This window comes from Athene cunicularia (genome assembly GCF_003259725.1).
Source record: "Athene cunicularia isolate RWA chromosome 15 unlocalized genomic scaffold, athCun1 chr15_part1, whole genome shotgun sequence".
NCBI classification, from domain to species: domain Eukaryota; kingdom Metazoa; phylum Chordata; class Aves; order Strigiformes; family Strigidae; genus Athene; species Athene cunicularia.
The window spans coordinates 1,531,399-1,540,497 of record NW_020799121.1 but is presented as its reverse complement, the minus strand read 5'-3'; the positions used below and the strand labels follow the sequence as shown (position 1 = coordinate 1,540,497).

At 46.3% G+C, this 9,099-nt stretch overlaps 1 protein-coding gene across 2 annotated transcripts in view; it reads right to left on the bottom strand.

The window, feature by feature from the left end:
* ASCC2 (activating signal cointegrator 1 complex subunit 2) overlaps positions 1-4,154 on the bottom strand; it is a 30,232-nt gene extending 26,078 nt beyond the window's left edge. The window contains exon 1 of one of the 2 annotated variants that reach the window (XM_026859822.1): positions 4,142-4,154. The gene's annotated coding sequence lies outside the window, so the exon portion shown is untranslated. The remainder of the gene's footprint in view (positions 1-4,141) is intronic. The other variant, XM_026859821.1, reaches the window with a different exon arrangement.
* Positions 4,155-9,099: the final 4,945 nt, after the last annotated feature.

Below are 9,099 nucleotides of genomic sequence, written 5' to 3'. Positions count from 1 at the left end.
GGCCGGCCGCGGCCCCGAGGAGCCGGGAGCCAGGGCTGGAGCTGAGGTCCGGGAGCCAGACTGCGCTTAACCCAGGCGGTGCTGCAGTAACAGAACAGACGGTGTTAGCCCCGAATCCCACGCCCGTCTCTGTGCTGGTTTTGTAATTGCAGTTACAGTCCGTGGCGTTGTTTTGTGAGGGGAAGAAAGGCTCCACCTGCAAGGTGGTTGGTTTTCGAAAGAAAACCAGGTGGTTCACGAAATCACCTTTTTCCTAAAGCAGGGCTTACCAACCCAACGGCACCGACCCGTGTGGTGCCACGGGCGGGAGGGACACCCGGGACGGGATTCCGGGGGGACGGGGCCTGTCACAGTCTCCGCAGCCCCCTCACCCGCTCCCTCGGCGTTGTCTTCTCCTCGGGGGGGGTTTACCCCGTGTCGGTGTGAGGCTGCGGGACAAGGATGATTCTTGCCCGTTAACACAAGTGCCGTGGGTGTTAAGAAAAGATGTGGTTAGTGACGCTTGCAGCACATGGGAACCCCGGAATCGGGGCTGTGGGGGGCACGCACACGTCCAACTGTCACTGATTTGGGTGCTCTGGAGGGACTCAGTTCTCCTGTTTGACCCCAGAGAACTCCTTCTAAACTTAGGCCAGAGTCCCGGTTTAGGTGGTGAAGTAGCCTAAAAGAAAAAACACGCCATGCCCCCTGCGTGCAGCTAATTAGGGCTGTAAGGAGGTTCCCGCTCCCCCAGTCCAAGCCCTCACACACTCGGAGTAGTCTATTTTGACTTCCTGTCTCCCAGCTGCGTGCACTGGCGTTGGGATGCCCGTGACCCCCATGAGGGGCGTGGGGGCACCCCCCAAGGGCTTCCCACAGCTCCGTGCAGGAAGCTGGTGGCTCCCTGCTCCTCCCTAGCGCTGCCCTGGCTGACGTTTCCCGACTCGCCAACCGACGTGCAGGTAGGCTCTGTGGCCATCACATTTGGTGGGGTTCTACTGATTTGCACTTTGAATGTCATAACAAGTTGTCCAGAACCTGCCATTTTCACCCTTCCTTTGCCATACCTTTTGAATTACTAAGTTTTACATAAAATATTTATTATTTCTATTTCTCAAACATCACTACACGAGCCAGGCCCTTGGACTGGCGCCTCAGCACCAACACACTATGCAGAACAACCTACCAGAACAAAGCTCTAGTAATGATGTCAGACCAAGGTTTGCTCTGATTGTTTGGCGGAGGATAACATTTGGCAACTGAAACATGATTCCCTTGCAAAGGCATCTGTTTATTTCCTCCCCTGTGCCAACCTTCCTCCAGAGCAGTGCGAGCAGTGCTGGCAAGACTCCAAGTGACTCAGTGGGCTTTGAATCTGTCATCGGGCTGTTTTGAATCACTATTCCTCTTTTTTTTTTTTTTACCTTACCAATTGTGTATTACCTACTTGATTTCCTAAAGCACTGTGAACTGTTGAAGTGTCTGCCCAAAACACTGGTGATATTACCTATGTATGTATAATCCTGTTAGATAATTATATGTATACACATTATTTGTACAAATCAAGTTTAATCTGGCAAACCAAAAGTGCATCCATTCACCTGTGTAAAATGTGCCAGAGACGTTTAACACTTCACGACAGTAAAAGTTGAATCTGAACTCTTAATGCAAATCACATCTTTCCAATCCCAGCCACACAGGGCAACTGCTGGCCCCTCTTGCACAGATAAGGCAAAGCATAAAAGCAGCTCATAGGCTGCTGGGCTCTGCTGAAAAATCCCTCTTTCAAGGGTTGACCCAGAGCGGTCCAAAGGCAAGCGGTCTTCGGATCAGATCCCATGTGGAGAACTTCTCACAAAAAGCTTTTGGAAAAGGAGCTTTTATTAAAAAAATCTTCTTTGGTATGATTCAGGAGCGGGAGGAAGTTGTTCAGTACTGAATGTAACAATGCAGATTAGCAGATGTCACAAGTCAAAGCCTGGGAAGAGCGCCCTGGTTCCGGCAGCACGGTCAGCGCTTGACAGATACACACCAATAACCTCCCAGCCTCTGTTTGTGCAGTGAGAACGCCACTGATAAGACACAAAAGCAGCTTTTTCATTTCAAGCAGCACAAAAAGCACCAAGAGCAGGACTGAAACGCTGGAGCGACCCCAGGAATGTGCTATTGGAGGTCAGTCTGGTCTCTTTGTCCGTCTGTCACAAATGCTGCAATGTGGCACTCTGCTTCCTGAACAGCACCCAGATTTCCACAGTTGTTCTTGTGTTTTCTCAAATTCTGCCTGAGTCCCAGCAGACTATCTGCTAGAATATCTGCCTCTCTTCAGGCAGTCAGGGAGGATGGCTGTTTATCCCCTCCTCGCACAGCAGTCTTGGTGGTTAATGGGCCCAGTGACCTTCTTCCCTGCATGCAAGCCGGGTGAGGAACACCTGCTGTCCCCTCTTCTCCTCCAAAAGGCCACCAACGGAGGGGTTAAAGCCAGCAGCCTTTCCAGGCACTGTTTACACGCAGGTCTGACAGCGCAGGAAACCCTGAAGGACCATCACTTCTAAACACATTTAAAAAAATAGAAATAAAATGAGTTATGAAATAACCAGAGGAAAATGTCAGTGTAATCTAAAAGAAGACATAACCATAGTACTAAATTGCAAAGTTGTGGAAATTGGCCATTATATTTTCTAAGCAGCTGAAATGCAATTACAGTAAAAATGATGAATCAGTATAGCCTTGGGCTTTGTAATTTTTCAAACCAGCTCTACTTCTCCTTTTTTACATTTTATTTTAGTGATACATACATTAACTTATCAAGGGCTAATGGAAGTTATAAGCCTTCCACAGCATGTTCTTGATAGTCATAGAGACAGAGGTGTTATCATTAAACTATTGACCTGATGGATCCTACAATAATTATTTTCCCAATTCCCAATACAATAACTATTTTCCCAATTTCCTATTATTCTCCAATTAACCCCTCTAAGTATATTCTTAACATAAATGTCATTGTAGAATACTTTTTAGTTTGGTCACTAATGAAAGACACCAGGGATGGCCCAATATACTTCTTAGTTCATTCTCTGTGTGGCACTGTGCCTGCACAGGGCCAGGAACACCAGTTCTCTCCTCCTCCGAGAGGCTGCGGGTACAGTGTTTGCCTGGCCCCTGGAACCAAGGAGTTGCTCGATTTCTCAGAGCTTTAACGGCGAAGTTCCTGTGGGTGGGAACTCCCCGCTCTGACACTTGCGCACCACAGCTGACAGTCCTGAGTGGATTACCAGTCTACAGTAAAGAATTATCACTTAAGATAGTCAGTTAAAATAATACCATTTTCTAAGAATACTTGAAGCAGCTCCTCTGAGCAGACAGCTTCTTAGCCTCTCTTTGCCTGGTGTTTCTCTTCTGTATGATAGGATAGTAACAACTACCCAACTTCAGGAGAATTAGACTACTATAGAATATCACAGGATGGTTTGGGTTGGGAGGTAGAGATCATCCAGTTCCACCCTTCCTGCCATGGGCGGGGACACCTTCCACCAGCCCAGGTTGCCCAAAGCCCCGTCCAACCTGGCCTTGAACCCTTCCAGGGAGGGGGCAGCCACAGCTTCTCTGGGCAACCTGTGCCAGGGCCTCACCACCCTCACAGGGAAGAATTTCTTCTGCGTATCTAATCTCAATCTTACCTTCTTTCAGTTTAAAACCGTTACCCCTTGTCCTATCACTCACTTCCTAATCAAGAGTCCCTTCCCAGCTTTCCTGTAGCCCCTGTAAGTCCTGGGAGGCCGCTCTAAGGTCTCTCTGGAGCCTTCTCTTCTCCAGACTGAACACCTCCAACTCTCTCAGCCTGTTAAGGAAGGATCTTAAGTGTGCTTATTAAGAAAAATACATATGTTTTATTATTAAAAACATTTTTCAGACAGCATTGCTGTAGCAACATAGCACATAACAAACACAGCTTAAAGTTGTGTCAGTTAACTTTTCTGAAGATGTACAGCATTAAATGCTTTGAACATTTTACTTATTTTTAGCTCACTAGGCAGACAGTATGGATTATTAGTCTTTTTAAGTAAAAGAAAGTAATATAAGCAGACATAAAACATGTCTTCCAAACATGCTGCCCTCATCGAACTGCTGGCATATCTTCAATATTGATGTCTTCAGCTTTCACTTCCAGGTACAGAAATGCCTTGCACAAACAAGTGTCATCCATCATCTGCAGAGCAATGCTCCGTGCTCACGGACCCGAGCAGAACTAGTATGTTCAATATAAATTCTGGAATGAAGTGCTGTTTGGCCTTCAGGGCGTAGCACGTCTCTGGCTGATCTGGGGGATGGAGCTGGGTTCTCACGGGCCAACCAGCTCACGCATCCTCGCTGTGAGCTGTACCTGGAAACACTGCCCCCAGAGCCGTTTCCAGTATTTGCTCAAAAATGTAGCTGTTCCCCTGGGTTTGAAGTTCTCAGGGTCCCGCAAATCTTCGTATTTGATTAGTCCTGTAATAATCATCTTGATGTGTAGCTGTAGCTATGTGCTAGCTTCCATTCAGCAAAGCTTCACTAATAGTACATTTTGTTTTAAAAGAGGGTTACTACAAGACAAAAAATACTAAAATGAGACTGTGGGACAATGTTCTAACAAAAATTATATGTAATAAAAATCTCCTTATTTTAAAATTATTCAAGGGAATGAGTCGGAGCATCAGTTTTTTGGGTCCCATCAGGATGACTGACAGGGTGGGTGCCTCTCATCTGGCACATCTTAATCCGGAGTTGCCTCACGCTGTGCTGCCCTGATGTCCCCACCGCCCACTGTTTGGATTAAATGCACAACGAAATAACTGCTTGTTTGAGAGGAGCAGAAACAATGGAAGCACCTACACAACGAGGAACACAGTATAAATACAGTGGTCAGAGTTGGGCCTGAGCGCGCATTCTGTTCAGGCGTCCATATAACACAAGGACAGTAAAATGAGTAAAACATCAAAATAAGGTAAAAGATGAAAAAACAAAATGGGAGAGAAAGGATGAAGAGAGCTGCTTTTGGGTAGAAAACTGGCCAAAGAAGCCAGTTTGGAGTCCTGAGAAAGAAAACTACCCTGCGTTTCATGGTCTGACTGTTCTAACAGAATCAGGACTTGGTGTGTTTGTTTTTTTAAAGACCTATCTGACCTTACCATCAGTTTTCCATCATAACAGAAGCAGCCCACAGAGTCTGAGTCTGGCTGTTTGGATCACATGAATAAAGTGTATTAAAGGTTACTGGATGGTAATGGGCAGGAAAGTACCTGACACACGCTTGTTTTCACCATTTCTTGCCATGCCAGGTGCAGATCGATCAAGGATCACGTCTCATGTACGGGGTGGGCACAAGAGCTGGTCTCTGTGGGAAGCTGACCTGGGGCACCAGGGTGGGATGATCCAGAACAGGACGCTGTCAGCCTCCACCACCACCACCCACAGATTTTAAATGCATCCTTGCTGAACGCAGCCAGTAACTCCAATGACATTTGGGTTGCAACTGCAGCCCAAAAAGTATCTTTCCACATCAGGTGTCCCTTTTCATAAGAAGCCAACTAGTAACTCAGTGCCTGCGTCTCAGACAGTAAGAGCGGTTTGGAAAGGACTTGTTGGGTCTTTCGGGTCAGTTCTCAGCTGTTGGTAGCAACTGCATCCGGGTAAGGCAGCTCTGGGAAGGATGACCCAGAGTCTCGGGACTTGAGCTCTTGGAAGCTCTGGTGTTCTCATGTTTCAGCCCAGACTTTTCATGGCCATTGGATACTTGTTTTCTCTTCCACTAACATCACCCTTGCTCTTAAGGGAGATGTGTTTACTTCTGTGTTTACTCCCTGAAGTTTCATAGAGAACAACTGTATCCCTTCTCAGCATTCAGTTTTTTGGCTAAACAAATTATTTCAAGATCCTTACATAAGAAAAAAAATCAGGATTACCCTGTAATTATTCTCCAGTCACATTTTATGTTTGTCTCCCTTGATTAAAAGTGACCAGAGCTGCATGCATAATTCCAGAGAAGGTTGCAGCAGAACTTTGTATACCATTGTAAATGGTATTAGCATTTTCCCCTTCTCCTGGAAATATCTCAGTTGATATGTGCTTCTCCTCAGAGCTGCTTCATATTGGGTGTTTGCAGCCATCTTGAAATCAACAAATACACCCAGATTTTTCTCTTCTTCTGTCATTTCCAACTGATGAGCTCCCAGCTTGCAGCAGAGATTCTCATTAGTAATTCCCAAGTGCATGACCTTGTACTTTCCACTATTAAATTTCATCCCATTTCCAATGTGCCAGCATTCACTGTTATCCAACTCTTCCAGCAATAGTTATTCCCTCTGCACTGCTGGTGCCTCCCAACTTTGTGCCATCAGCTCACTCCTACCTTTTGTTCCAAGGCCTGCCTGAAAAATACTGTGCAAGATCAAAAGAATGGGAGACACACTTCGCAGGGTCAGCCTGTGCTCCCCGTGGTCCCTGAGAGGGGCAGCCAGCGACGCTGTTTAGGGCAAGCACTGGAGCCCAGCCACTTCCCGCTCTCTCCTCCCTTTGCACTCCCCATACATCCACAGGTGGTGTCTGTTTGATGTGACTTCCCTACCTTTTCCACATGGCTATTTTTTTATGGACCTGGTCTCTATTAATCTATTGAATTTTTGAATCTGCCAATAGCGTCCAAGTCGTTTCTTACGGAGCTCAGCTCCACCCTCAGAGTCTACCTTTCCACCCCAACTATTGTCACCTGTCTGTAGTAGCTAGTTTCTTACCTACCACATTGCTCCCCAGATAAACTATACATTTGCCATGTGGTTTTGTTTTTAATATTAAATCCAGTTAGATTAAATCTATTATACATCCATTGTCTACAAAACAATTATCAAAGGTATAATCTTAGTTAAATGAAATCTATCTTTTGTAAAGCTATATCACATTTTTACTTTATTTCCCACTTGTCTGTTCTCAACTACTGTTTCCATTTTTTTCTAAGCTTCTGCTGTTCTTGAGGTCAGACTAACTGGATTGTTTTTCTCCCTCCTGCTTAAGAACAACTAGTGATTTTGTAGTTCCCCAGTAATTCATAACCACCCTGAACTTGACAAATTAAAAACTTTGTACGGGATGAGTGAGGATACGTTCCAGATCTGTCAGAACCACGGGCTGGGGAACACCTCGATCCCTGAGTGGCATGTCAGACTCTCCCAGGCCTCACTCCCCCTTTGGGTACTGTAATTTCCATTTCTATAAAATAATTCTTATTAGCTATCATCCTTTGCCCCACTCATCATAGAAAATAGAGGCAAAAGCCATTTAACATGGGGTTATACCTAACATTTATTAAAAACCGTACTAGAATACAAGAAATGGAGAGACTCGTTCACATTCAGACATGGAAAGTCTCCACACAATGTGTTTCACTGTATTGGTAAAGATAATGCCAAGATGATGATTTGTGTCACTGAAATAAGCAGCTAGAAGTGCACAGCTTTTCCTGTCACAGTGATGGCACTCTGGCTAGTTCCCCCTCTTTAAAAACCAGAAGGAGTAACCAGCAGGTTCTGCTGCACCAAAGCCCCAGGTCTCCAGGATTTGGCTTCCTGAAGTAGGTCACATTTGATCTCCGTCCAGGCATACTGCAAAAGGCAATGATTTAACAGGGACTTTTCAAAATTCATATTCTGCTTCCTAAGGCAGTCAACACACATCCTTTTCAGATACAGCTATACTGGGTGAACATTTTTTCATTGCTTTTGGGTATAAACAGGCCAGGAATCCTGTTTTTCCCTTCAGTTACCTGTATTTCTTCCAAAGTTCCTCTGAAGGTACATATTGACTTTCAGCTCACATTTGCATTCAGATGATGGCTTGTTGTTGGAAAAAATCCCTTTAGAGGGGCTGATCAACTTCCTTTCAAATGTTTACTGTCCCTGACCAAGGGAGCAAAACTAGAAAACAACTCACTGCGTGGCTTATATCTGAGTTTAAAGACATGGGATCCTGTATTTTGTATTGTTCTCTCTGAACATTAATGCTACTTCTAGCTTAAACATGACTTAATGACAGACTGAAGTCCATCTGTTACAATGACTAGCCTTGGACTCAGAGGGAGAGTCCTGTGGATAATTTAGGAGTGCGTTTTATAGTTACTTGCAAGCATTTCATTTCAGATCAAGGCGAACATGAGGAGCAGGTGAAAATATCTCTCAAAAGTACAACCTGACCTACATACACTATTGTAAATTAAAGATATGTATAAAAATAAAGCATTAATGATCCATCACAGTTGCAACAAAACCCAGATATAAATCTTGCTGCTGAAAAGGAACTCCGTTGCACAAGGCTTAGTTACAGCTTCATTCTGGAAACTGCAACGCTTCCTGCCAACTGTACCCTGCTGCATCTGACACTGCTGCCTTTGCCTCTCACGCTTTCTTGTGCCTTTCTTGTTGCTTGACGCTCATATCCCTTTTATCACTTGTCTCTCAATTTCCATGTATTTTTTGGCTCTTGTGCCTCACGCTGGCTCCCTGCTCTCCATTACCTCACGCTCTAGGAGCTGCGGGCTGCTCAGGGTGGCTTGGACAGTGCGTCTACTGATGGCATAGGGCCACACATGTTCTTACAGCTGAGCTGAATGTCACAAAAGCAGAGGAAAGCCTCGGCCAGAAGACCTTGTGCGCAAGAGCAGCTTTTGTAGTCATGCAGGGTGTTTCTCCAAGGGACACGTGGGCTTTGGAGGACTCCTAAGGAGGATCCCAGGACTGCAGGCCCTGCTGCCAAAGGGATGCTGCGGGGTGTGGGCAGCCCGCGGCTTTACAGCGCTCCTCGGCTCTCGCAGCTCTCCTCAGCACTCAACTCCAGCCCGCCTCCACCTATTACCTGTCTTACAGGTTGGCCGAAGCGGCCGCAGAGCCTTCTCCTGAGGCACCGTCTGTAGCACCGCACCGCACCTCCTGCCTCGGCGGGGCTCTGGGTGCCTAGGGCCGGGCCGAGGACCGGCCTCCGCCAGCTGCGGACGGTTAAGCACCCCCCCAGGGTTATAAAAGGAGGGAGGGGGAAGCAGCTGCAGCTGCCGGGCGGTGGGGATGGTTGCGGCGCTGCCCGTTGGACTCCCCGATC